Raw genomic sequence first — 27,621 nt, forward strand, 5'->3', positions numbered from 1 at the left:
AAAAAAAAAAATCTCTTTCGAAATATGAAGGTGATTTTTCTTTCCTGCATCTTTTAGCTTTGCTGTAATTGCAATATAAGATGSAATCCAGTTCAGGCTGCAGCTGACACCAAACTAGGGGGGGAAATAAAGGAACAATCCAAGTTTCTTGAACCCAACAGCTGACAAACAGACAAAAGCCAGGTTTTATTGGACCTTATCCTCATTTATTTGGAGCACAGCAGGAATCATCCACACTGCAGAACTGGGACACAGACCTTAAATCCAGCAAAATGTTTCCTTTTGGTCTGCTTTAAAGACAGAGCAATAGACAGAAATAAAGGCACAATTTTACATAAATAAAAGAAACAAGGGAACACAATACCCTGAGGCTACATATAACTAGACACTAAGGCTCCTTTTAGTCTCAGAATCAGTTTGATTTTTCTATTGCTTTTGCGTAGATCTAAAGAAAAAAAAACAAAAAACAAAACACCAAAACAACACCTCTTCCACCTTGGCAGATTCTGTTCAGGAAAGGTTKGTTGACCAAAGTGGATGACTGGAGAAATAATATGATCATTGTCTGTGGATTTACCACTACCTTCCCCCACTACCACTACGTGCTGAAAAGGCAAGAAACATAAACCCCAAGTTTTTTAAAGSTGAATTCAATAATAAGGTAAGTGTGTAAACACTGGTGAACTTTAACCACTGCTGCTGTGTGTGTAACCACAGCACATGTACAAAAAGGTGTGGTACAACCTGCCCTCACTGCCCTGCTCATTTGTCTCCTTCTGAATCTCTGGGAAAGGCCCAGGGTGGGCAGAGAGTGTGTTCTGAGTGCTTGGATTTATGGAAAATGGCTGTAGGCAAATCAAGATCGGGGTATTGCATGTGCATACACACAGTCCCAGCCAGTGCCAGCCCTCCAAGTGCCACGGATTTCAGGTCACAGATCAATTAACTCTGTGCTTGCACAACCCTGGGAGCAGCATTGCCAGATGTGGAACCTGTGATCTCCAGCTGAACAGGGAATGGGAAGGGAAAGTCTGGTTTATGGACCCCTGAGGTGTCCCTGAAGGATGTGAAGAGCCACCTTCAGCAGAGCCAGATGTCAGCACCTGCTGTTTGCTGACTCCAAGACATCCATGACAACACTGGAGGGTACAGTTCACCTTAAGAATACAAAATGCAGTGGTATCAGAATAAAAAAAAAGCTATACACTGCATTTCTAAACCAAATTTCAGCTTTCACTTAAGAAAGTCTCTATTTGTGATAATTTCTGACTAAAGTAAATTCAGAGGCTAGGTTGTTTTTCCCCAAGATGATCAAAATCTTAAAATACTTAGCATTTCCATTAGTCAAGAAAATACCAAATCATTGTGATTGACAAATTTCCATTCTCATTAAAAAAAGAAAAAAAGCCCTCCCAGAACAATGCCTTCAAATCCTTGAGCATTCATGCATGTAATAAATAGATATTTTCATTAWAAAAKGAGAYGGAAATGTCATAAAGCMGAAAAAGAAACAGCACTGAAGCAAYATACAGGGAACATTCCAGTTCTGRWGTGTGCTTAGAGCTACCTCAGTCTGACACTGAACCTTAAAGCACAWGATAAAAGGAGAAGTGTTCATTTCACTGCTGTACACAAGAACTAATCCCTCCCTCACCCAGAAACCTGCCCTGAATGTTCCACAAGGCATGGGATGGAGGAACATAAATAATTACACCCAGACTCGCATTCAAACCTGTTTTATAATCCTATTATTAGTACAGCGCCTAMAGCATTTTGGATGGACGGCCAAGTGGGTGCTGGGAAAGTCTGTCTTGAAACAAGGAACGCCCTGGGGAAGGTGGAAACCAACTCCCTGATATTAGCTTCTATCAGTGCTGCTGCCAGATTTCCTAACTGACCACAACTGCAGCATAAATGTTTTCTAGGCAAATTATCACGTTAATTTTGCTCCTCGCTCTTTCCCAACCTTTCACATCCCGTCCTTCACAGTCAAGAGTTTTATTCCTCCTCTTGATTTTTTAGCTCAGCTCGTTCAAACCCCAGAGTTTAGCAAAGCTTCCTTTTGTACAGGAGACCTTGTTTTTTTCCATTTCATTTGAACGCCCTCCTCTACAGTTAGAAATGAGCCAATTAAACGCACAAAGGCACTTGTCAGTAGTCCTTGCTATCGCTATCGTATTTACCTTGCTAAGATAAAGGCACTCKGAAATTATTGACAGAGTTTAACCCTGTGCTGCCTGCAGAGCATGGGCAGCTCCTGCTGCTGATCTCATATTAAACTGGAAGGTAAAAAGTGATTTGCACAAAGCAAGACAAGGGACAACCCAAGCCCACAGTGAAAATCTGCTGTTCAGCCAAAAATTGAGAGAAGTCCTTCTTTCTTAGCCCATYTGTGGCTCTGAGTCTTCAGAGCACAACACAGTGCTGAGCTTTAAAGGGTGCAAGCTGCTGCTTACCTATCCCTCGTCCTAACAAAAAAGAGCCTCTCCCTGCATGTAAACATCCCAAAATTCAGTGGYAGTCACCTATTGTTAGAGCAGACACCATGCCTTAGCAAACACAAATTCCTTCCCAAGCAAAAGCCAATTAATTGCATGTCGTACAATTTGTTAAAGAGAAACAAACAAAAAAAGCGAAGTTTAATTGCTTTTTAATACAAAATCTTTACACTTTTTGCAGATGATTAGGTTATTTCACAGTTTATTATAAAACATTTTCTGTTATCATTAACTGCAAGTTAATAGTTTTCTGGTGTGGTGGCTGGAGTGTAGTAACTGCAGTGACACACCAACATGAATTTTAAGTTGCTGCGTACAGCAGCAGTACAAATCTGACCTGCCAGCCAGAAACAATAGACCAAAAAAATCCGAGTGTATAAAAATTAGAGCTCACCTTTTTCAAGGTATCGAGCTTCCCTTTGTCACCAAAATAAATGGCACAACACACAAATGGCAGAACTTTGCTGGAGTACAAAGGCCTAAATTAAAGAGAAAGGGGTAACTGCAGGTCTGGGTTCAGAAGCTGTTGGAAGCTTTTAGAGACAGAACTGGGCATTTCAATGATTTCTTTTTTCCCTGTGAAAACTGCACACATTTCATACATTTCACTCTTTTYAGAAAATGAAAGCAGACAAGAAAGTACTATTCAAGTAGTGCTAGGGCTCTTCAGAGAACATGAAATTGGGGATGGTGCAGTGTTTTAAATTTTGCCAAGGGAGCTCTGCAGTCAGATGGAGATGCCACCTCAGTCCTGCTCTAAAAAGTGAACACAAAAGATTTGATTTAGACATTCAGTCCTCCATGAAAACATTTAAGTCAGAACTTGCCACAGAAATCCTTCAGGAACTGCACAATGGCTGCGTGTCCTTGAACCAGCCACAGCTGCCTGCCTCACTGAGGTCCAGCCCAAAAAACACTCACACAACACATTTTGTCTCTGTGTGCTCTTAATAAGCTTCTGTTTACCTGCTGGAGTGCAACCTGTCAGCTTGGCCACCTCAAATGCCTGCGAGCCTCAGTGGTGTTTGTTTCCATCCCTTTTGTTCGAAGCCAGGCTGAGTGAAGTCAGCCAGGAGAGTTCAGGAGTCAMTTCGCCACTGGCAGATACTCTCGGAGGCTGCGATTTCCTGCAGAACACTTGGCAGCAGCCACCACAAGCTGCCCCTCTAAAGTCAGCTTTGTCCTACTTTGCTTAGTTTGCCTCTTCAATGAGAGGTCACAGCCATGTGCACCAAGTTTGAAAAACTTCAGGTGCTGTGTACGGTATCACATGGCTCACTACAGGAGCATGGAGATAAGAAGATAAAAATTTAAGTAAAACTACCAAGCAGGAAGGGAAAAGGTGCTTCCGTCCCTTGCTGAAATTGGGATAAAAGTAGAACTTTTCTCAAGGTGTCCCTTAGAGTCTCCTTTACAGAGCAGCCCTATGGCCATGGTACAGCTTTACAAACATCCTTTTAATACTGATGTATCAACACGGTGCTTGGCACTAAGTCTGGGTTCACTCTATCTCTGCATTTGTCTCAGGACCACACAAACTCCATCCTTGCCTCAGACATTTGGAGGGAATGCACAGAGTGCTTTGGGTCCCACAGGCACCTGCTCAGCTCTCAGAGCTCCTCTGTTATTTTTGTCATCTTGGGGAGCTGCCCTCGATTGTCTTTCCAAGAACCAGTCCAGATCTTTGCTGCTCTCCAACCTGCTCTTCCCTGTGTACCTCCAACTCTCCTGGACAGGGAACTCTATCCTTCACCTGCCTCWAAAGCAGGGTGCCAAGCAGTGTCTCCTCAAAGAAGACTTTGGATGTGGGAAAAGAAAGGGAGCTTCMTGCTGCTCGGCCTACAAGGACACCTGCACTTGAATTTTACTGGAGTATCCCCTGTATTTCCAGTCACCTAAAATAATTATTTTTGGTGATCACCTACAATCAAACCTCATGAACCATAAGCAGATGTGCCACCACACAACAGACCTGGCTCCAGCTCTTATGTTGATTAGAAAGGTGGTCTGCATTTCTAATTCYGTTCTCATTACATCCTGCTCTGAAATTCAAATTTCTTAAAAAGGTTTCCTTTCTACTCTGAAACATCTGAGTAAGAGCTCACTGTGCTGAGGAGCCACTGATTTCAGAGCAGATCAGAATTTCAAAGTTACTATTTTAAGAGGGACTTAAAATTTTTACACTAACAATCATCATCTAACAGCCTCGGTTTAAAGAAAAAAATGCAGAAATAAGGTTCCAGCCTTTGTCTCATCTGGCCCTTGAAATTATAATTCTTCCACAACAGAGAAGTTAATTGAATTCCAATTTTAAATGTACCTCTAAGACAAGAAACACACTGTACACATTACAGCATCCCAYGGTGAGAAAGAGTCTTTGATAGAATTAGAATTTGCTTTCTTGCATCTCCAATGCAAATTTCTCTGGAGATAGCTAAAAAAATCTGGTAAGAAACAAAAAACTCTTCAGCAATAAAATATTTTTAGTACATAAACAAACCAAAATATTCTCATTTGCATATGGTACATCTTCATCTCCTGTGACATTTTTTATTTTTATCCTATATGACAATGCTACTGACAAACTAAATAACCAAAAAAAGCAGGCGACATTTCTGGTGCCAGATGCTGAAGATCAATAGCTATTTCCCAGAGTTTATGGCATAATTAAAATTTGTAACAGGAATAATTTTCTCTTCAACCCCYCAGGCTAAGTCTAGAATTATTGACTAAGTTATGTAGTGTAGCATTTGTTATTATGTTTATGGATAATATAAAGGATTTTATGCTTTTTACATGTAATCTGGTAAGTTTAGAAACAGTGAATAGGAAAAAAATTCTCTATATCAGAAAAGCAAGAGTTATAAACATTTTGTTGTTCAGGTATGCAGAAGACATGGGTTGATGCAATTATCTGCTAGTTAAGCTATAATGGAATTTCCAGGGGGTGGCCACACTGACCATGAACTGCCAGAGAACAGAATTTCCAGTTCCTCAGAGCTCACAGTGCCTTTGCTCCATGGAGGCAGCATCCCAGGCAGGGGCTGCCAGGTACCAGAGTCACTGGCAGGTGACTGCCAGGAGCTGGAGCAATAAATGGTAATTTAAATTAGATTTACTGACMTATGGGAATGTATTTATATTTACGTTTTCCTCCACCCAAGGCAAAGACAGCAAAGAAGAAAGCAGAGTTGATCTAGGACAGCTCCACATCATCTCCATAAGGAGAGAGACAACAATCCTGCTGCACAACCACCATTGCCATGACTTGGGTTTGCTGTAACTTCAGACTTTCAGGTCAAATGGACCTTCTTGGTAAGTGAAAAYATATAAATTTCTTTCCTGTCAGCCCTAAAAACTCATCCCTGGCCAATGGAAGCATAACTGGATCATTTCTTGCTCATGTCTCAATCAGTGTTAATAACAACAAAAACCAAATTAAAGCTTCTTGATACCAGTACAACCCCGTTACTTTCATTGCATTTTCACAAATAAAACAAAACTAGRAAGTTGGTAAACATTTCTGCTGATGAGGCACAAGAACAAATACAGTCTGACTCAGTCCCTCTTTGCAAGGCYAGCAGGAATAAAATGTGGTGAACTTAATTGTGTTATGAAGGCACAGAAACTCTGAGCTTACACAGACAGCAGAAATGCCACTTCTAAAAGCACTATTTSAAGAAAAAGATGAATCTATATACAAATTGACAAAGCCAGCTATTATGAAATTCTGCCTAGCACAATRGATTCAGCACAGTAACATTCAGGCTAAAAAAACACAGCTCCACTTTCTATAACTGTTTCTACAGGGATGGATTTAGTYAACTTTAGCTTATGCTTTTTATTCTCCTGAATGCTTAGAAGAGCTGCAGGATATGACCAAAATATAACCAGAAACATGGAACTGGAAAAAGGCAGAAGCAGCTGCAGCAACACTCCAGGAGAGCTGACCCTTGGTACTGGGCAGGCCCAAAGGAACCCTTTGGCTCTCCACCAGCTGAAACATGAGAGCAGACTCTAAAAACCCCAGAATTTAAAAAATTTGAGGAAAAGCTCCAGCACTACAGAGAAGATGCACATCTTTCTTGAGAGAGAAGATCTCAAGCCTTTTTGAAGCTCACCATTGGTTTGCCATGGTTTCTAGCTACTTGCCTGATGTATATGAAGTCAATCTTTTTTGCTTCTCTGATTGCTGACTAAATGCAAAGTGAACAGTTTAGCAATAATTATTCTCAGTTCTATATATCCCACAACCATCTAAATCCCAAGTCATCTAAATACCTATATCAATATGACATTGCAATAAAAACCCACCCTAGCATATAAAACACATCTCAAGGACCCAGTGCAAGACACGATGACATTTAGGACACCATGCCACTGTGGCAGAGATGCTGCTTTTGCAAGAAAAGGAAAACAACAAATAAAATAAAACCTCTCACCATTTACCACCTTTTCCACTAGAATCATGAAATGRAATCTCTGCACAGAGATGGAAATACTTCCAGCCACTTGCAGAAAACTTACAGTACTCGAAGGAGGAGGAAAAAAATGACCTTGTCAGGACCTGCTGTGAATGCAGAGCACTCTTTAGTTTATGAACTAGTTCATATCTGCATAAGAAGTTTACATAAAACTAGATTTCCTTTGCCTGAGCTGCTGAGGCCACATTGATATTCCCTCCACGCCAACCTCCGCTCTTTGCTTTTCTCCAGTAAGTGACTGACTTTCAGAAAAAGAGGTACAGGAGCAGCCAAAATAAACATAACCCTTACCACACACACTGAACAATGATGTATTGGGGGAAAAACCAACAACTTCCCTTGGRTCACTTCCCTGAGTGGCAAACACTGAACCTGACAGGCCCTGCTGCTGACAAGGGCTTATTCYTACATTTGGTAGAATTTCAAAGTTTAAAGTGGCTTCATGAGGAAAAGTTTTCTGACGCTTTGCAAATATCATCTTTTTGCTGTACGTCTACTACATTTTCTATTTCAGCTTTACTTACTGGAGCAGGATGTTGCTACCTTGTTTCATTTTCAGGCACACATATCAGGATGCAATCATCTGCAACATACCTTTAAGAACTGGAAAGGATTATAACAGCAAAACAATAACAGTACGAAGCAAATTGGGAGCTGAAAGTCTTGGGCTTGATATCCAGTTTTGTGGTCAATTCTCACCATTGCAGATAGATTCATCCTTATCAATCKTCAATTTATGCAGTTTTCTCAGATTAAATATGCTTATATTAGTGAGAATATTTCTGTAAAACTGAAATTTCAACTCCTGATTTGTGAGCACATATAAACTGGGAAACGAAAGCTAAAAAAAAATCCAGGCATTCTTGTGATAAAAAAGAGTTAAAAGCACCCTGAAAATGTTAGAATTACTTCAGCTGAAGTAAAAAGAGTGCTCTGTGCTGTTCCAGCTGCTGATGGCTCTGCAGGACTATTTAAATCTTGTATTTTTCACAGCACCAGGATAGTGATCAGAACATACTTCTCCAGCTCTCCAGATTCACCACTTCGAAATGAAAGTCAAAAATCTACAGGAGGCAGCAATAAAATGAATTATTTTAAATTACCCATTGTTACTGTACCTGGTTGGGGAATAGAGCCAAGCTGTGCAAGAAATGCTGTCACAGGAAACCCTTGCTATTATCATTCAAAARGAGCCAAAAAGGGACCCAATGATGTTCTGTGAATAACTGTCCAGAGAGCAAACGGGCCTCGATTCACAGGGCTGAGGTCATCCATGCCAAGGGGAGAGGAAGGACTTTCAGAAAGGACCTTCAAAATTACCACTTTTGTTAGAGAACCCCCCAGTTAATAATGGCAGCTGATTGGAGTTCATTAGCATTATTCAGAGCCCTGCTCAAAGACACAAACCTGAAAGGAAACTATTCTTCAGGTTGCCTAGCAAGCTGGGCAGACCTGGTGGCCAAGAAGCCCTCTCAGCAAGAAAGAGACATWGGAGACTGAAATTTGCTTTCTGGGACGTTCCCTTCTCAATTCCCACTGCTCCATGCAAGCAAGCCAGGATCTTTATGGAGGCTCTTGATATTTTCCCATCACCTTTCTCAGCAAAAAGCAGTAGCTGCTTCTTTCAGACCTGGTCYGTAAATATTTCATGAGACTACACATATATTGATCTAAAAATCAACATCAGAACACAAGAACAAACCCTAAGGAACACAGACTCGGAGCTGATCCAAAGCCCAGATTAATTACAGARGGAATCTGAACTTGCTGGAAGCTGCCTTGGAAATAATGCAGTTGTTCAATCATATGTTATATTAAATATACATATATGATAACACCAGTTCTAAAAATTCTTAAGCTATGCTAATAAACAGCACATAAGGGAGCCCTGGGGGAAAAAAAAAAAAAAACAACCAAAAAAACCCTGAATTTTTCAGGTTGTTATATTAATAATGCTCATATGACTCCTCTCATTCTTGCTCACTTCCTTGTGCCTCTCAAGAACCAAAAGAACAAGCTGCTTTAACTTGAACTTCTCAATTCACCTCTCTCCTACGTGGGCTAAGAGGCAAGCTTGGGTTGTACACACTTAGCTACTGAGTTCATCCAGCAGCACAATACAGTGAAAAATCAATTGCAAACCATGCACAATATCATCAAATTAAAATTTACAGTAATTGCATCTTGTGGGGCTTATATTGTCACATTCTCCAGTAAACAGTACTTAATTCATGGGAAGACTAAAAACAGCAACTCGTGAAGGAATGGATCTTGATTCCAAAAGCAAAAAATCCAACGACGACAAAAAAGGAAAAAAGACCCGCAAACCACCACAAAAATACCAGGTATTCTCAGCGAGTTTCTGAAGGGCTCTCAGTGACTGCCTGAACGAGGAATCAATCGTGGCTGGCAGTCAAAGCCCCAYTGTTCAGAGCTTTGCTCTTTTCACTTGTCACACCCCAGCTACAGGAACGGGGCTCTGAACCATTTCCAGGAGCAGCAAAACAACCACGGAACGGCACCACGAGTTAATTTATTCTCTGAGTTACTGTACTTGGTGCAAAACAAAAACGCTGTGACGGCAGAGTGACCTTCTATTTACTGATTGACCAGATGGCGAGAATTACTGACTTATGTAAGCCCCGAGCCTCCTTCCCCATCTGACTGCTGGGTGAAACCAAATAAAGGGCTCTGCATCATCTTTAGCGCTCCAACCTCATCATCACAGCACCAAGAGAAGAAAATGCTGCAGGGAAAGACAAGGAGGAAGCAGGACTGAAAACCTGGATCCTCAAAGCCAGGTTGTTTTTCTTTTTCCACAACAGAACTGTGGGTATAGCACAGCGAGAAGGTTTGTGCACCTGCTGCCCAGGCCGTATCTCTTTTGCTAATGAATAAGTGAAGCCAGCCTCCAGGGCTGTCAATCTGGCACCTTTAGTAATTCATACAAGCTCAAAGTTCTCTAAAAATAAATAACATGAAAAGAAACCTAGGTTGTCTCACTTGCAGTGGTTTTGACAGGTACCTTGAGTAATGTTMACTTTTGCACCTTTCTTTCCTTAAAAAAATACCAGTTGAATCACCAATTTTTTGGGACAGTTTCTAAAAACAAGCACACATGGAAATAAGTACATCAGGTTGATGGCAACTGGAAAAAATGAAACTAGGGGTTTGCATGTGTGTTCCCACGTGCGCTCACACAGAATATTTTTATTTAAAAACCAAAATTGCTGTGCAGCCCTAATTCTTGTCCCATTTCCACTAATGCAAATCAAGAGGAATTCCATTTGACTAAGCTCACTTAGGCTAATGGAGAAAAGGCACGAATTAAGCCAGAATCACAATCATAGTTCTCRAAAGACCTTTAAAAATAAAACGTGCTTGAAAATATTTTCCCTCAGTTTTATTTGTATTATTATATTGGCAGAAGTGAAATAATTCCTCACAGCACAAAAAATAAGATTGGAATTAGACCGGATCACCTTTTAGGCTGCAAACCCCTGTAGCAGCAATGAATGAAGAAAGARAGMAAGAAAKAATACCAATTCTYTCATTACCATGCCTAAAATGTTATTTAGACCTTTACAGCATTGAATATTTCTGGTGCTTTTTTCAATATTAAAATCTGGATCAAATTCTAATTTGCCACCATATGTTTTCTGCATAGTTCCTCCTAAATTATTAACATACAGCAAAAAAAAAGAAAAAAAATTGAAAGGCAGTCAAATAAAAGTTCTCTGTGAGCTAAACCAGTWCCAGCATTAACAGAGTTATTCCCTTTTAATGCAGGTCTGAGGCACACATTTGAACCCCAGGATTACATGCGTGCATACGTATGAAGAAYTACTTCAAGGAGAAAACAGTAACACATCTTGTCATTGACTAGAAAGTTACCACTCCAGCTCTCAAAAAACCGTTTGCAAATTTTACAGTGGTCTGAGGGTTGCTGCAAAACACAAAATAGACACAAAGCTTTAGCCCTTGCATGCAAAGCATGAGAAAGAGGCCAGGAAGAAATAGGTAAAGTCAAGCAAAAGAAAAGCATGGGTTGAATGTCAGGGGAAAAAAAAAACCACAGAATGCTAAGAAGATAAAATAATGGAATAATTCCTCAGGAAGGTAATATTTTCTGGGATGTTAAAAACAGCCTGTTGAAAGAAAAAAGGACTACTGGGAAAACATTCTTTCTCAATGCAAAAATTTGACATTAATGTTGCAAAAGGAGGACTAAGCAAGATTTATGAAGTGTTGTGTTCAGGATTCTACTGAAAATTTAAAACACCTAGGACAGAATATTCTGCTCTAATAGATAGTCACACAAGTGCCCACAAGGGCTGTTTTGCATGCATGTGTTGGTGTAACCTCAGCACAACCCACAAAAGGGAAAAATAAATAAATAAATAAAGGCAACAACCTGGAATAAGCCACGAATGCTAAACAGAAACAATGTACTTCATCTGCCTGCATCTGCCCTGCACACATGCAACAGGCACGAAATTTGTGCAAAAAAGTTGTTCAGAGCACTTCCTGCCCAAAAARCATTTGCAGAGGGTTTAATTAAGCCACAGAACAATAACCTCAACCTCCACAGATCACCCTAAGTTCAAAGCAACCTTTATTGACAATACAGTGCCAAACACACTGATCTTGTCAGACCTTTCCTCGCCCTCCTCCATTCAAGCAGCGGGGTTTTTTTTTTAATAATGCATTGCAGGGATGAGTGATGTGGATTTCCTCCTTTCCCCAAAGCACAAGCAGGGACACATCCCCTCGTGTGGCCGCCAGCAGAACACGCTCCCACACGCAGAATGAGGATGCCCAAAGCTCCTGACAGCACAGCGTTCCACAGGCTGCATCTGCTTACCTGCCTGGGCTGCATTTGGTGCACTGGGCTCGTTCTCCCCCATTTCCAGAAAATTATCAACTCCCCTGGAAGCAGCCGAGCCGTTCCAGCCTGCAGACTGGGTTGCTGTGCGAGTTCTGACCTCCGTGACTTCCAACCGCAGCRCGGTAACCCTATACCTGACTTTCTTCTGGGAATAATTAGCATCCTGCTTCCTGGGCTACCTGGGCCTGCCTGACCTGTTTCTCCATAAACTGACATCATATCCTTTGATCTCCTCTGATTAACATGTGCTACGGGCCAGGCTGCTTTGTCTCCTCTTGGACTCTCCTGCTCCTTGGCTYCCCTTCACTTTCACACAGGCAGCGAGATGAAGCGGATCTCTGGTTCGTGGCAGATTTCTGGTTTGTGGCAGATCTCTAGTTTTTTGTAGATCTCGGGTTCATGGCGGGTGTTTTGGACAAAATGCCAAAGGCCACAGAAACTTTGCAACTGCTTTTAAAGATCACTGAATCTGCATTTTGTAAGAGAACCAAATGCTCACTATCAAACCAGGGATGGGAACTTTCCACCACAGAGGACAATGATTGCGACCGATGCAGCGGCTCTTGGCAAAATCTTTGCTAAGAACGTCAAACCCACCCTTCCCCTGCCTTTCCAAGGATTATCCCCAAGGAAAATGCTTGYTTTCAACACTGCAATTTCAATATTGTTTTGATTGTATAACAAAAAGGGCTTCTAAAGAAAACAAAAGGTTGTTTTGCTTGTCTTATCCTCCCTCTCCAGCCYAAGGAGATAATCTTATCCAGCCACACTCCCAGCTGAATTCCAAGAAAATGTTTGCTCTTTTCTGCCATGTAAATCAAATAACCGGTGTCTGATACATTTGTAATCAATTTGTTGAAAAAGTACACCTGTCTCTCCGCCTTCAAAATTAATTCTGTTTCAGCATTTACACTGGCAACTGCCAATGACAAAAATCAAAAGACACAGTACTATCTTAAAGGAATAAACAACTGCAACTTAAAAGAGGTAATTAGCTCTCACCATGTTAATCTGCATCTGGATTGCATTCAAAATGGGTTAATCAATAGCATAAGAATTGTTTTGAATCCAGAAACAATTAAGTCTGTTTTTAAAACTAATACGTATTGTCTTTTTCTTCCCCCGACACTTTYTTTTTTAAAGTATAGAAACAAAAACACAGAGAGTGAAAAAATGAAAGATGAGTTTTTCAAGACAATTCAGGCTAGGTAAAGCTTACCTTTCAAGTAAAATTTATGAAACAAACCATGCTAATTCCAACCAAAATCTCACKTAGGAGGAAGAATATACCCACAGGAAGTAATACCCCTCAAGGTGAGCATCACATAAGCAGAAGTGAAAAATATTTATGTCCTGAATTTTGTATTTGAAGGCAAATCAGACATCCCCCAAACCTGAATCATCTCAACAGTAAATTCCAAAGGAAGCTCTCACTCCATTCACAGAAATGGAGTAGTTTACAAGAAAATGCTCATGTTTTATTCTTGACTGACTATTAAATTAGTTGGATTAAACTGACCATTCCACAATCAGAACAGGCTCTATACTAAGAAAGCAAAGAGAGAAGAAAAGTGAACTAAGGTTTGAAAAMATTAGGCCTTTCATTATTTTATTTCTGTTAACTTAGCTGGGCTATTATGTTTTCCCCTATAGTCAGCTCATGGCCCAAAATTTGCAGTGGTTTCTACAATTCACCAGGCTCATCCATCCTGCTGTCATTACTGCCAGTGAGCTGAAGCTGCCCCTGGCCAGCTCAGAGTCAGTGTGAGAGGTGAGACTCCAGCAGACAYCTGGGAATGTCCCCAGCTGCTCTGTGACTTCCAGTTCCAATGCTGAATATCATCTTGAGCCAATTTACTGAGTTTTCCCTGGAAAGCACCAGTGAAACATTGCACTGAAACATCCGTTCAGTGGGTGGAGGTTCTTTTCAGCTCAGTTCCAGTGCAGCTTCCTCTCCTTAAGGACAGAGACTAAACCAAGTTATTTTTGTGTGCAGAGAAATGAATAAGAACTTTAGTGGCTTTGAGTTTACTTCAAGAGGGAAAAAAACGAAGTGGCCTTTCCTGAAAGTTTCAATTAGGACCGTTACTGGAACAACTGTGCAAGAGCAGACATTGAGCCTTTATTAAAGGGTCTAGAGCTATTCCTGCTTTTCAACCAGGTCCCTATAAAGAAAAGAGATATTTAAGTTGCACAATCCCTTCCTGGGGACAGCAGAGGAGCACATTCAGAAACTCTTCCTTGACCATCAAACTTGGGAAAGTCAAAGACTTAGTGCAGAGTTTCTATATTCAAGAAGCTTGTGCTGTTSTATTTTATGAAATGAGTAAGAAGAACAAGTTCATTTATCAATGAAGTTCTGCAGTGCAAAGCAAAATATATTYGAGAATTAACTGATGAGACAGAAACGTGTAAAGCATTTCTGCCCTCTCCAAACACAAACTGTCCATCTCTTGAAAGAGAAATCCGTAAATAACCTATGTTAGTATTACTTCCAAGCATGGCAGAAATCATGATATTATTTAATCTCAAACTGCATTCTGTRAGGKGTCCCCCAAACCCCATAAAGAGAGRTACTAATTGCAAGGAAAAYKGAAGTCTAAGGAGACAAAAATAACTCTTCTCCTCCGTTACTCAGTACCAGCARTTGCCTTCAAGAGTAAGATTTTGATTTTAGGCTTTTAGCACCTACAGAAGGATTTTGTAGTTTTAAGTTCTGGCATTTTCTCACATCACCTTCTGTTAACTCTTAAATATTTTTAAGAATTCAAGAGATGAGAGTGATAGTACTTAAAATACTTCTTCCCCTGAAATGAAGCCTACAAGTGGGAATAGCGCAAAAAGGACGGAAACTCAAGATTTTTCACACTCCCTCTCCCAACAATGACTGATGGTGAGAAGTGGCTTCCTTGCTTTTATGTTCTCCTAAAACTGTTTGTTGTGCTCAGTTGYGTGCAATGATTTAAATGGAATGTTTTCTAAAGGAGGAACTCTGAATTCATTCACCCTCTCTGGAAAGACCCAAGTGTGAAAATGAAGTGGCTTTGTTCTGCTCCCAGGGAAAAAAAAAAAGAAAAAGAAAGTGATTCTATGTATTTACCGCACATCAAATACAATATTTCTTAGTCTAAAGARTGCATCTGACAGTCAGTGAAGATAAACAGAATTTGCTGATTATAGTGATTGGGGCTAAAAAAGGGGAAAAATGCAGTTATTATGCCATACAAAAAGCCATGGCAAGCAGATCACTGCACCATCCTGCTGGCACCATGGATGAATATAAACCTAAATTCCATGGCATTAGAAACAGATTATCTCCACCAATAGTGGTAAGAATTTGCAAAGAATATTAATTTTGTCACAAATTTCCTAGAGTAGCTCTGCAAAGATAGAGAGAAGCTCTCACAACTGAAAGTCTTCAGAAAAGCAAAGGTTTCTTCTATGTGCTGGCCCAACTCAGAACTCTCACTTTTACTCCAGAATATTGTTACCTTATAGAATTAATGCAAACAAAGCAGTATCACCAACAGCTAACACTGCTGCTCTCATATTCTATTGGTAATATATTTTGTTACTCTACATACTCTACAAAGGGAACAGGATTACACATTTTGGGGTTTGGTTTTGCTTTTTCTGAAGAATATTGATCCAATGTTTCCAAAACATGAAGAAAACAATACACTTATTACAAATGAAACTGAACAGATAATACAAATCATATCTAGAATTGAAACCTAAGAACTGGAAATATGCAGAATTCTTTCACACAATTTTCAAAGCCCGGGAAAGACTTATTCCATCATGGAGAGGATGTTCATCCCATATTCCTCAGCTTCTGTGGGTTTTATTTCCAAGTTCAGTTGTGCTAACGGGTTTTTCACCAGTTACAAGGAGGCTGTGGTATAAAACCTCACACAGATAACCACTTTGGAGGAACAGAGTATATTTGTTCCAATTTATTTCTCAGCATTAATCACAGCTAGCTACTAAAGGGACCAGAAAAGACTCCAAAACACCACTCTGACCTGCAACTCACTGACGTGGACTGAACAGAATTAAGATTTAGCTCTTCCAGCCCCCAGAGGAGGTGTTTTTTCCTACTTTGTCGGGGGATGGTTGCACAGAGGAGCATTCTCCTTTTTCAAAAGCAYATCCAGCAGGATGACTGACATGTTGTTCAGGCTCTCCCTAATCCCTTGCTGAGTGAGAAAATCACATGCCAAGGGAATYTATTAGTATGCAGAAGAAAGCAGGATTCATTATTTTTTGTTGTTTTGTTAATAATGCATACATTATTTTCACAATACCTGAATTATGGGCAATTGTTCTCTCTCTGAGACTTACCAGCCCAGACATGACTACAAATGTAACAYAATTTGTGACCTGTTTTACCTTTATGGCCACAAGAAAACCCAACTTCTTTCCTTCATTCTCAAGACCCTGATTTGGAAGGCTGAAACAAGACCGCTTTCCTCACTGGTGCTTTGTCAAAATGCAATTTTTTAAGTTTCTTTAAATTCCATTTTCTAATCAGCTCCCACTCCCCAGTTTTCCCTCCCAGAGCTTTAGCAACCAAACCTCAAAAAAAAAAAAAAATTAGCAATTGCAATCAGCAATGGCCTCCTGATTCACTTCTAATGTTTTAGACTTCCCAGTTAATGAAAACATAAGTCTGTAGAAAATAAATAACAACTCAAACTTCAGCAGCTTCAGACTTCAGCAACTGAAGGATGAGTTCACAGAAGCCAAAGCTACAGACACATTATTATCAAGTTGGTCTGCAGAAGGTAGGAAAATGAAGGATTAGTTTCTGTCTCCTGTTTCCTTCTGATTTGGTCCATATTAAACAAAATTAAACTGCTATAAAGATCTGATGAGCAGAAGATGATACTTTGTAATCTGGCCTATAAATGATAGTAATGCAAGATGTAATAAAAAGGTTGACAATTTCTCTGCACTTTGATCCACCTGACTATTTAGGAAAACACTAGAATTAAATGAGTGCTTTTTAAAGACGCTGTTTGTTTGGCTTAAAAATCCCTTCACAGTTTATTTCTACCACCCCTGATGAATTTTGTATTTATAACTGAAAGCAAAGGAAAAATTGCATGACAAAAGTAAGCAGCTTAAAAAAAGGAGAATGGAAGAGTGAGAGAATGAAGAAAGTTTGTCAGCAAGAGAGCTCAGGCTATAAATGCTAACTAATACTGAACTCTATCTTTCACAACTAAGAAGTAAATCTATTTCTAAGATCACATTAGGAAGCACAGAGTCTAGAAACCTAATACAGGAAGTCAAAAGCTGATCAGCTCTAAATAGAAAMAACTAAATCACCATTTTATCCTCACTCTACTCTTTTAGAGAAAGCGCCACTTCAAAAATGGGTTTAGATTTTGGCAAGATGAACACACGTCTCCAGATCCATCTAGCACAGCTGGGAAGGGCTGTGGTTTAAGTAGGTCAGCTTGCATTCCAGGCACATATGTAAGCTTTTATAACAGATTTACTATATGAAACACAGTGATTTAATATGGAGATGGATTTTTAAGCCAATGAAGCCTTGAATGCTGAAATATCTTCTGCCCTAGAAAATATAGAAGAGCCAGGAAGAATCTTATGTGTGAATCTTCAGTCACTAAAGATTGTTACAACAGAAGAGCTGTAAAACACATGATATATGTATATATAAAGATATATATCTATGTATATCCTACAGAGAAGCAATGCTGTGCTACAAACAGCCTCACTTTGTGGGTGCAGCAAGACAGAAAGCTCCTGCAGTGCCATGAGCTGCAATCCACACATCCCATGGAGCAGAGTCTGGCAAACAGCTCCCTCCAGGACTGGGCAAAGCCACCAACCCCAGCATGGGCACAGCACCCAGCAGGSTGAGCTGGCAGAATGTCCAACACATTCTTCTGACACACACACACCTACGGATAAAGGAGGGTGCAAACTGGCCAAAAAAACCTCTGATCTGATGGTCCCACACCCATTTATTGTTTTTACCTGCAGCAGACTTGCTGCCCTCTTGTACCAGGTGTGGCTGTCTCCTGAACTCCAGTAAGCCATTCCCCTCACTCATCCCACAGTTCCACAGCASGAAGGTTCCCACTATTTCCTACCACACCTCAGTTTTCTGCTCCTCACAAAATGTTCATCAGCCCCCGCAGGAGCACGCTCAGGGGAAGCAAAGCTTTCTTTGCTGCTGACAGGGTATGGGGTGAGCACAGCTCAGCACAGCCCTCCCTCCCTGTGCCCTCCTCTTGCACATCACAGCCCTCTGCAGATAAAGCACAGCTCCTCAGTCCCTAGTAAAGCACATTTCATTAGTTTTTAACTACTCTGCAAAATCAGATGGGCAGGACTGGGACTATACAAAGCGAGGTTGAAGTTCCAGCCCAGCACAATCTCCACRTCTGAGTTGTGCTCCAGACTGAAYAAATTCCTCTTTTTTTCCCAACTARTTGTTAGATCAATTATTTACCATAAGTAACTYCCCATACAAAGCCTTTCTAGCATGGAATAACACGCTTCATTGTTGTTTGCATCCTGAATCAGCTATGCAGTACTGCTAAAAAACAGACGGAGCTCTATTTTTCCAGAGAGAGTAAAGGCAGCAAAATCTTATTCTTCCCAACTGAGGGGAAAAAAAAAAAAGACAAATTATTTTTAGATTAGCACTGTTTTCCATTTCTCCCCAAATCCACAATAAAGTTTTATTTTTCCCAATTCCAGTTGCAATGCTGTAGTCTTAGAAAACACAGCTGTTGGTTTGGTATTTGCTTGTATGCAGTTATTGCATTGCTTAATATATTTTCACATGGATTTTTTAAAAACAGGAACAACATAGAAATTGAGATCTAAAATGCATCAGCCATGGCTCTTTTTTTCCTGTTGTATCATATGCTTTAATCAACAAATTGTCTACATATCTTAAATGGGATATTTTGTAACAAATAAAACAGCAACGAAGCCAAAATGAAGGATGAGAAGTTAATTAAGAAAATGAATCAGAATCTCACTTTCATACAATGCTTGTGGTACACAAACACAAAGGAATAAAATCTTCTGTCTGCTCTGAGTTGATCTTTCCATGATTTTCTAAGTTTCAGTCCCGTAAGAACGCAGCAGCCCAACAGAAATTACTACAATCTGTAGCAAAAGTCAGCAGAAGAAGATTAAAAGCCCTTGCAAAAGTAAGTTGAAAGTGTCAACACTGGSTGATTTAAAGCATCACAGTGTAAGTTTCCTCAACCAATGTTTCAATGTAACCAATGTTTTAACAGATCGGTAACACTGAAATTTCCTCAGACACCGCCAGGCATTCCACGGGAATGCTGAAAGCATTTAATGTATTCCACTCACATTGCTCACTAAAGCTCAACAACAATGATTTAAAATTCAAAATTATTCAATTTGATTGCAAATAAAAGAGCATTTCTGGTTACATTATAGAAGAGGGTCAGGCTTTTCTTGACAACAATGCATTGTACACGCAGATAAGTTGCCTTATTTTTTTTAATCTTAATGATGCTTACTTATTGTCTTGGCTCAATCAGAAGTATTTTTAAAGTATTTTGCTGTCTTCAAATCCACTATAGGGAAGCAAGCAGCCAAAAATTTGGACAAACTGGACATGAACATAAATTCATCTTAAAATGTTGATTGTTTCCTTCATGCATACAGCAGATTAAAGCATAACTTTGAATTGTTGGATCCAAAGTCTCTGCCACAGCAGTAGCGGCAGCTCCTTCAGCCCTGGTGGTTACATTTGAGTTAATAATTCTAACCACARACAATTACACGTGCACATGATTAGAAAGAGGAATCCTGCCTCAGACCAAGTTGTCCTAAAGAATAAAGTTACCATGGAATACAGTCCAGAGCAGTTCATCCAAAACTTTCCCATGAATCATCATGAGCTACAAAACATTTCTCAATACCCTGTAGCAAACTCAGGGCTTGTAATGTAAGTATAAACCATTAAAAAGATAAATAGCAAGTCAGAAGCTATACCTTACAAGAGAATGGGGGAGAAAGACCATTTTGTTAATGACAATGGCCTCAAGGCTTTGACTATCCAAACTGAAACATTTCAAACCTTTCACCTGATTTTTCTGAGGCTCTCCAGTTACAAGGAAGCAGCACCACATAGCTCTTTGCAGCTGTCTGGCCTTTGTGTGTTTGCATGGGGACAGGGAGGGAGAAGAGAGTGTGCATAAAAAAAACAGATTAAAATACTGATAAAAATTTTACTATAAAGTAATATTATTACAATTACAAAGCCTGCAGTAAATTTAATGGATTTCTTGGCAAATGCCATCAATACATTTCCATACAAAACACTATTTTGACAGCTGGTCAGGTTTCAGATTATGAAAGAATGCTCTAAAGTTTCAGCCTTTACAACAAACCATTAACAAAAACATTGAACTCAGCAAGCCAAAAGGGAAGAAAGCATTTGGCAAATGACAATTGGTATTACCAGTAAGAAAGGTGTTTGTGTTTYTCTTGTTTTAAGAATTTCCAAGATGATACAAGTGTAGATAAACACACACCAACCTCATCTTTGCCTGGTGTAAGAAAGAGGCACAAAATTGCCAGGTAGATCTTCTCTCCAACAGTTCAAAACAAGAACCCAACCTGTTTCCTACAGCTTCGACCTCATCATTAGGCACCAAAGTTGTTTTTGAGAACAAAAAAGGGCAAAGAAAATTACTGTCTCTGTCAATATCTCAAATACTCAAATTGAGCAGTCTCTGCAAGCCAGTGACACTTTTTTCCTTAATAATTATCTCCATAGACAAGAAAAATAGTTACTGGCTCAATATCCACTTGATGATAAGAACCTTCATGTGGTAATGTCCCTGCACTTTTCCCAAAAAAGTCTTCATGGGAACACCAAATTAACAGCATCTCCCTAAAGAAGAGCCACCCACGTACAACTCCATCGTGGCACAGATTCACCCCTGAAGCCAACACCCATGCTCAAAACCCACCTGAATTGTTCAAGAACAACCTGTACAAGGTCAAGCCTGTCACAGTCCTCAGTGCACACACTGTGCTCACAGCCTGATATTATTTCAGCAAGATAAAGGAAACAAAGCACATGTGTCACTTCAGAGCTGTGTTTAACCACGGAAAGGCTTCTTCTCAAGGCTGCAATTATAAAGCCAACCCCAGCTCATCATCTTTTAGCACTGATGATGATTTTCAGAGAGCTCTCAGACTAAGAAAACAGAACTTTGCCTGGAATTATGTCTAAGAGCTCTCAGTTTTAGGCAAATCACTTCCTAAACACAGCTCTCATCTTAAAAGCACAGTAACTACATGGAACAGGAAGCCAACCTTTTCTTCCTTTCAGTAAAACACTCGATTWGCTTCCATTCTTCCCATGTTTCTTTTGAGAAGGATGAAATACACAGAGACATAACACGTAAGGTACAAATCCAACCCAGCCATGGTACATACTGAGGATAAAGTATGCAAACCCTCAGAAGTCAGTCTTCATGAGCTCAAGAGCTGAGCCAATGTCAACTCCTGTGCAGTGACAAGGGACCTCAGCCCATCTTCCCAGGTTGCCAGGCAACCRTTCCTGTATCCTTGGCTGTATTCATCAGCCATTAAGCACCATCAGGCTCCCTTTCTTTTCTCCCTCACACAGGCTCCCACTCCCAGGGAAGGATGGAGGGGAGGGGGAAGTTAAACAAGATGACTTTCTTTCCAAGCAGCAGCAACGTTCTGAGTTTTAACAACTGGTAGATTTTAGCCAATTCACACGAGTCAGATAATTGCTTTGCAGTCAAAAGTACAGTATGATTGCAAGGTATGGWTGTTTTAGGAAGAGGGTTCTATTAAAAGTTGACATAAATGGACATCTAATATTATCAGACAGTGGTGATCCCACACTGACAGTACTAAAGTGCCCTTTGAATTTGTAAAAAATGCAGCGACAGATGACAGTTAACTCCAGGAGAACAGCGTTCAACATGAGGAAGTGCTGTTCTACACCGTGTCAAGATAAATAAAACCCAGTTGATCTCAGAAGCAGAAAAACATTATCTTTAATGCATTCCATGGGAACAAAGCAGTCGTTCAAGCACTACAAGTACTGATCCTCAGCATCAATGTAAATACACCCCACCTCTGAAGCAACTGTCTCAGTGTCATCCTGAAACCACAGGTTAAATTCTGCTYGCAGGCACCAGCAGGGAAGCCCTGCAGCCATGGAGAGAGCTGGGCTATACATGTTAGGATGAAGATTGTTCTGCCTCCAGCCCCAGGTTCAGCCAGAGCAGCTCTCATCCCACTCCTCAGCAGCCCAAGAGTCCCAGGGACACAGGGTAAGTGCAGGGTCATGGCTGAGGACAGAGGGGAGGACACAACTCTTTCACTCCTCTATCACCTTAAGGTTACCATCAAATAACCAACTCATACTGAATCTGATGTGGTTTGAGAAGTACCTGACACTGAAGGGCAAATCCTGGGCCTTTCAAMCAAATGTACAACTGAACATATTTTGACAGTATTTCCAATTTATTGTGCTACTAGAATGTGGGTCTATGGCATCACAATCCTGCAATGAAGCAGCAAATGGTTTCTGTTATATCTACTTGTATTAGTTAAATTTGGATAAAATTTTGCTTGAAAATAAAGCTTTTTGAGTATAGCAATCTCAYTGCACCTTCATACACAGATACAGCAGGGCATGTAGATAAAAAGCTTCAAACACTGRCAATTACCCATTCTGAGTGATTTCAATGACTGAACGAGGCACGCTGAACCTTCAAAACCAGGTACAACCATGATAAAAGAAGACTTAGCTAAAATTAAGAATACTCTAGCTGTACTCACAGGTAACTGTTCATAAAGTTTTTAAAATAATTCTCTTCTGCAATGACTTCACAAACAAAACAAGCTTGCCACAGCCTACTATGGAACATAGCAAGTTAAACAATTCTGGAGGAGAAAGACTAAAAATATGCAGWTAGAGGATACATTTTCCATATACATGAGAAATCAAAGCATATACATACATAATGAAAGCTGTAGAGTGCTGAAAATTAGTCTCTGGTTTGGCTCTTACTTTCCTACAGATATTTAATTACCCCTTCATCATTTTCACTGCCTTGCTCTCTATACCAGGAGTATGGTAYCATGAAAGTAAAATTAAGAGGAAGAAAAATGTGAATTCCCGTTCTACCAATTTTGTTTACAACTGAGCTCCCGACATACAGAAGCTCAGAGTTGCAACCYGATTTTCAATTATTTATACTTTGTTGCCTTTTTAATTTCATATTTTCCATTCAATTAGAGTGACTCTCCTTCATATGCATATTCAATTTCCAGACAAAACCARACACTTGCCAAGGCASTATGTAAGACACATAAGCATTCATRCCACTGTCRTTTCYTTTAATTACTGAAGCCAAACCCGAATTACTGCCTCACACTTACACCTTATTTTGACTCAATTTTAAGTTTTGCAACTTAACTCCTTGAAATACTTTCTTTATTCTGAGCACATGATATCCTCACATTTCTTCCAAGCAGAGCAACAACAATAAGAAAAAAAAAGTTAAAAGAGGTGTTTGATACATTTTTTTCACTTACCTTAAAGCCAAGATGGGATCAGCTTTGTAGAGACTTTGTCATGAAGGCATATTTTCAATCTGGCCTCTACACTAATTTTCTGCAAAAGAGAAACACAACACATTTTATCAYTGAAACAGAAAAATGACCATTTGCAATGATGAAACTTGTAAATATAAATAGAAGATGCATTTTCCTGACACAGCAGCAAAGTAGAACATATTTCGAAGCATGATGGTACTTAGGAAATATTTTTTCTTACTTAAAGAACTGGAATGACTGCCTAAAATGTTAAAATCAATGTCCTTGTATCCAGCAAGGTCTTTTTCATGAAGCAGCAGATTCCTCAGCAGGGAATTTGTGGTGGCACTTCTGCTATACTATACAACACTGGACAATAAACAATTGCCTTGGTTATCCATCAGCAAACTAATAGCGTTATTGAAAAAAAAAAAATATATAAGTGCCCCAAACCTCTAATAATTTTAATTTTTCACCTATTTCTCACTAKCAAACTCATTATCATCTGCACAAATCTCCTTCCTTCTTTTAATGAAATTCAGGGGTTGTCAATGTGTTGCTTCCCCAAGCAAAACAAGGTAGCTCAGTATGTATTCAAAGTCTCTGTGCATATCACTGAAGTTTATATATCACATAATCAAGGTTTACTATAAAGATTCCATAGATTGCTCCACTAATAACTTTCCATGGCTGTACTACATGAATTATAAAACAAATGGGAAAAAGAACCAATAGCAACCAAGTTTTGTCATAACTTTCTGTAAACACAACCATATCAGTAAAGAAGTAACTAAAAAAAAAGATAAATACACCATCATTGTTTAAGGAAAAACTGTGGCACTCAGAGCCATGGTCTGGTGGCACGGTGGTGGTGTTGGACTCAGAGGTCTTTTCCAAATTTATTCACTCTGTGACTTCTTTTCAAGATCCAGAATGCAGAACCCACAAAACTCCTCCAATACTCCATTTTGTAGGAGTACAACCAGCACCAATMCAAATAAATAACACACTGAACTAGTAGGTATTCTATCTCCCAGACACTTKGCTTTAATATAAATTTTACTGGTTTTACAGCTAAAGCAGGAATAACAACRTTAGATTGGGATGCTCAGAGCTTTGTACAGTAAAACTGAGAAAAATACCAGTCCTAAAGAAAATTCATGTTTTGCCCTTCAACAACCCAGTTCCCTTTTCAAAAAGAGAGTTGAAAATGAACTGCAGCAAAGCAGCAAAAATTTAAACTGAAGGATGGATTTACTSAGTTCCAAAAATCACAATTCCTTGACAATCATAAATACAATATTGTACYACTCTTCTGCAAAACAGCACCCCTAGACTATACAGCCCCTGTAAGCACACATGGTCTTACTGGGAAAGACAAAAGGAAGCTGAAAAATAAAAATAACCAAAGAACCCCAGTCCTTTCCCAGACCAGAAAGAAGACTTATTTGCTCACAGGTCTCAGATAAAAGCTTCACATTCAAACATTTTATCTTTCTTACAGTTTTAYTGCTCAAAAGATGAACTATGAGATTAAATCCAACTTTCTATTAAGCTCTAGAGACAGTCACATGCCATGCAACTCATAAGACTTCCGATTTTGGACGTAGTAGTAGATACTGAATATATGAGGGAAGCATTTCAAAAAGGCATTAACACTAATAGGGCTTACATATGTGTATCAAGGGAAGAATAGCTGCTAAATTATGACACTGCTCAGTCCTGACCCAGAGGTACAGAAAGAAGCTGCCTSTATAATTCCACAAATTATGAGAGATGCTCCTAAATTCTCCCACTTAGAAGACTGGTTTTAATTTTTTTTTTTTTTTAAGCACCTACTGAGAGGAAAAGGGAGGGAAAAAAAAAGAGGTCAAATCATACACTAATCACACTCAAACATGGTTGTGTTTTACCAGTTTGAAGAACATGTGCAGAGGGAAATTTAGCAGACACAGACTTGTGTTTTTTTGTTTGATTAACTGAAAACCAGAGGGAAAAAACCCCCACGATTCCACAAAATGTGGGCAGATTATAGTTTTGTCCCATCTCTCACATTTGGACATGCAGAACACTTAAAGGTTTTTCTGCCACCATGATTAGTAACAAAAGGGGCAAAACAATTTGTCTATTTACACAGTAACAACAAGATTCAGGATCAGGGAACTGAAAATAAGAGGCCATGTTTCAGTTTTACCAGCTAGAGCCATTCATTTAATTACTGACCACCTTCCTTGGCAGGAATGACTACRTTCATCACATACTTCAAACTTTTTGTCCATGCCATCTACAAATAACTTTTATGCAGCTAGCAAAGGTATAGATAATGACTCTGAAGTAATTTCAGTAGGGAAGCATTAGCCCAAGGAAAAAAACTTTCTGTTCATAAATCCTGAAGAAATTATTCTCTCCTCAGCAAAGTTTATATTTGAGAAAGTAAATATTTTGCTGGGAGAGAATATTGAAAATTAGAGCAGAAATCCCATTTCACTTAAAATTGTAATTACAGTGTTTCACATGAGGCTCAGAATTCAGTGGGTAGAGAAGGCAGGGAGAGAGCGATACAAAAACTCACGGATTAGACAGTGCCACTTTTGATCCATCATCACATTTTCTCAGATTATGAAAATGAATTTTTCCCAGYAGTACATTTTATGCTTGACAGATTACAGATCGGTTTACACATTCACAACTGCAGCACTCGGATTTTACAAAARTTCAGGTCTGTTGAGACCAGCATTTGTTATATGGTTTGACATGAGTCAAGAGAAACGYTCTATGAGACAATGCCAGAGACACTTTCTGGCACTGAAATGGGTGAAGTCACAAACTCCTTAATGATCTCTGCAGCCAGCCTGAATTTAACACTTTTTCTTTGACTTTACAGCTGGCTCAGAAAGGTCATTAGACTATTATACCCRCTGTTATGTAGAGCAGCACTATACACATGTAAAGTTTCTATAGCAACACTTTCTTAATTCACTCTTTAAGCAAAACACCAATTAGCTTTTTATTATAGCCAATTAAAAAAATCTGCACACTAATTGACAACCTCTCTGCACAGAATTTAAGCTTATGCAAAAGAAAATTGCACTAAAATTTTTTATGGTAATAGCTTACTTCTTATTCTCCCCTCTTAGGAGAACAGTAAATTATTCRTGATCTGGAATGATCATTTATTTTCCAATCCAAATGATTTAGACACACAGAAGTTACCTATCCTGATAAGTGTTAAATTTGAGGAGAGCCTGAAGATTCCRAGTTTCAGAAAGGCATCAGAAATGCAATCAAATGACTTATTTCTGCATTGCAGGCAACTGGGAATTGGCCTGTGCACCTGGAGATCATGCAAGAGGCAGCCAACAAAATGTTTCTCTTTCAGAGTAGCCAAGCATGTTGAGCCAAGTGAGAAAGATGGCAAAAAAACAGTACCAAAAGTCAAATTTAGCAGGGCAGAAAAGATATTTTCATTTCCTTCTTAATACTTTGTGTTGGTTTTCTCAGATGTCTTCTGCACAGCTGGTGCTGACAGCTTCTTTCTCTGTCACTTGGAGTAGCAAATATCAAGATATATTAGTCAGAAACCAGTCAGCGAACACCATATAAAAAGGAACATATGATGCAGAATATCAGGAGAAATAATCAACAGGAAAAGCCAAACCATCCTTCTTGGAAAGATCTTCTGCACAAAAAGATCTTCTGAATTAAAAACATCATTCCCTTCACAGTTCTCCCATGTGAAGTGCTGGGATTCACCTTACTAATAAATAAATAAATACACACAGAATGAGGCAGCAGATGGCTCCTCTGACAAGCTTGGCATGCCCCAATCAAGAATTAATGGCACTTGAGGTACCAGTAGGTTCTGCTGGTTCTTAAGGACAAACTACAGAAACCACTCCTGTTCTCACCATCTTATTTACACCCACTGATTACAGTGCATTATTGACACAGGAACCTACAGCATCTCACAAGTTATGTGCAGAAACCTTTCAAAATTTTCACAAGAAAGGCTGGCAAACAGAAAGAGGGGTTAGAGTGGCCTTTCAACCCTACCACTGTAGAGAGAAGATCAAGGCTGAGATCAACCAAATTAGCTTTTTCCTTCTTTCTTTTTTTCATTTTTTTTTTAAGCTTT

At 39.5% G+C, this 27,621-nt stretch overlaps 1 protein-coding gene across 4 annotated transcripts in view; it reads right to left on the bottom strand.

Moving 5' to 3' along the window:
- NAALADL2 (N-acetylated alpha-linked acidic dipeptidase like 2) overlaps positions 1–27,621 on the bottom strand; it is a 365,473-nt gene that overhangs the window by 260,366 nt on the left and 77,486 nt on the right. For all 4 annotated transcript variants that reach the window (XM_057369378.1, XM_057369377.1, XM_057369376.1 and 1 more), the window contains exon 2: positions 23,487–23,565. The gene's annotated coding sequence lies outside the window, so the exon portion shown is untranslated. The remainder of the gene's footprint in view (positions 1–23,486; positions 23,566–27,621) is intronic.

The sequence above is a fragment of the Malurus melanocephalus genome, unplaced genomic scaffold (genome assembly GCF_030028575.1).
Source record: "Malurus melanocephalus ecotype Western Australia unplaced genomic scaffold, MMel_1.1 scaffold_108, whole genome shotgun sequence".
Classification (NCBI taxonomy): domain Eukaryota; kingdom Metazoa; phylum Chordata; class Aves; order Passeriformes; family Maluridae; genus Malurus; species Malurus melanocephalus.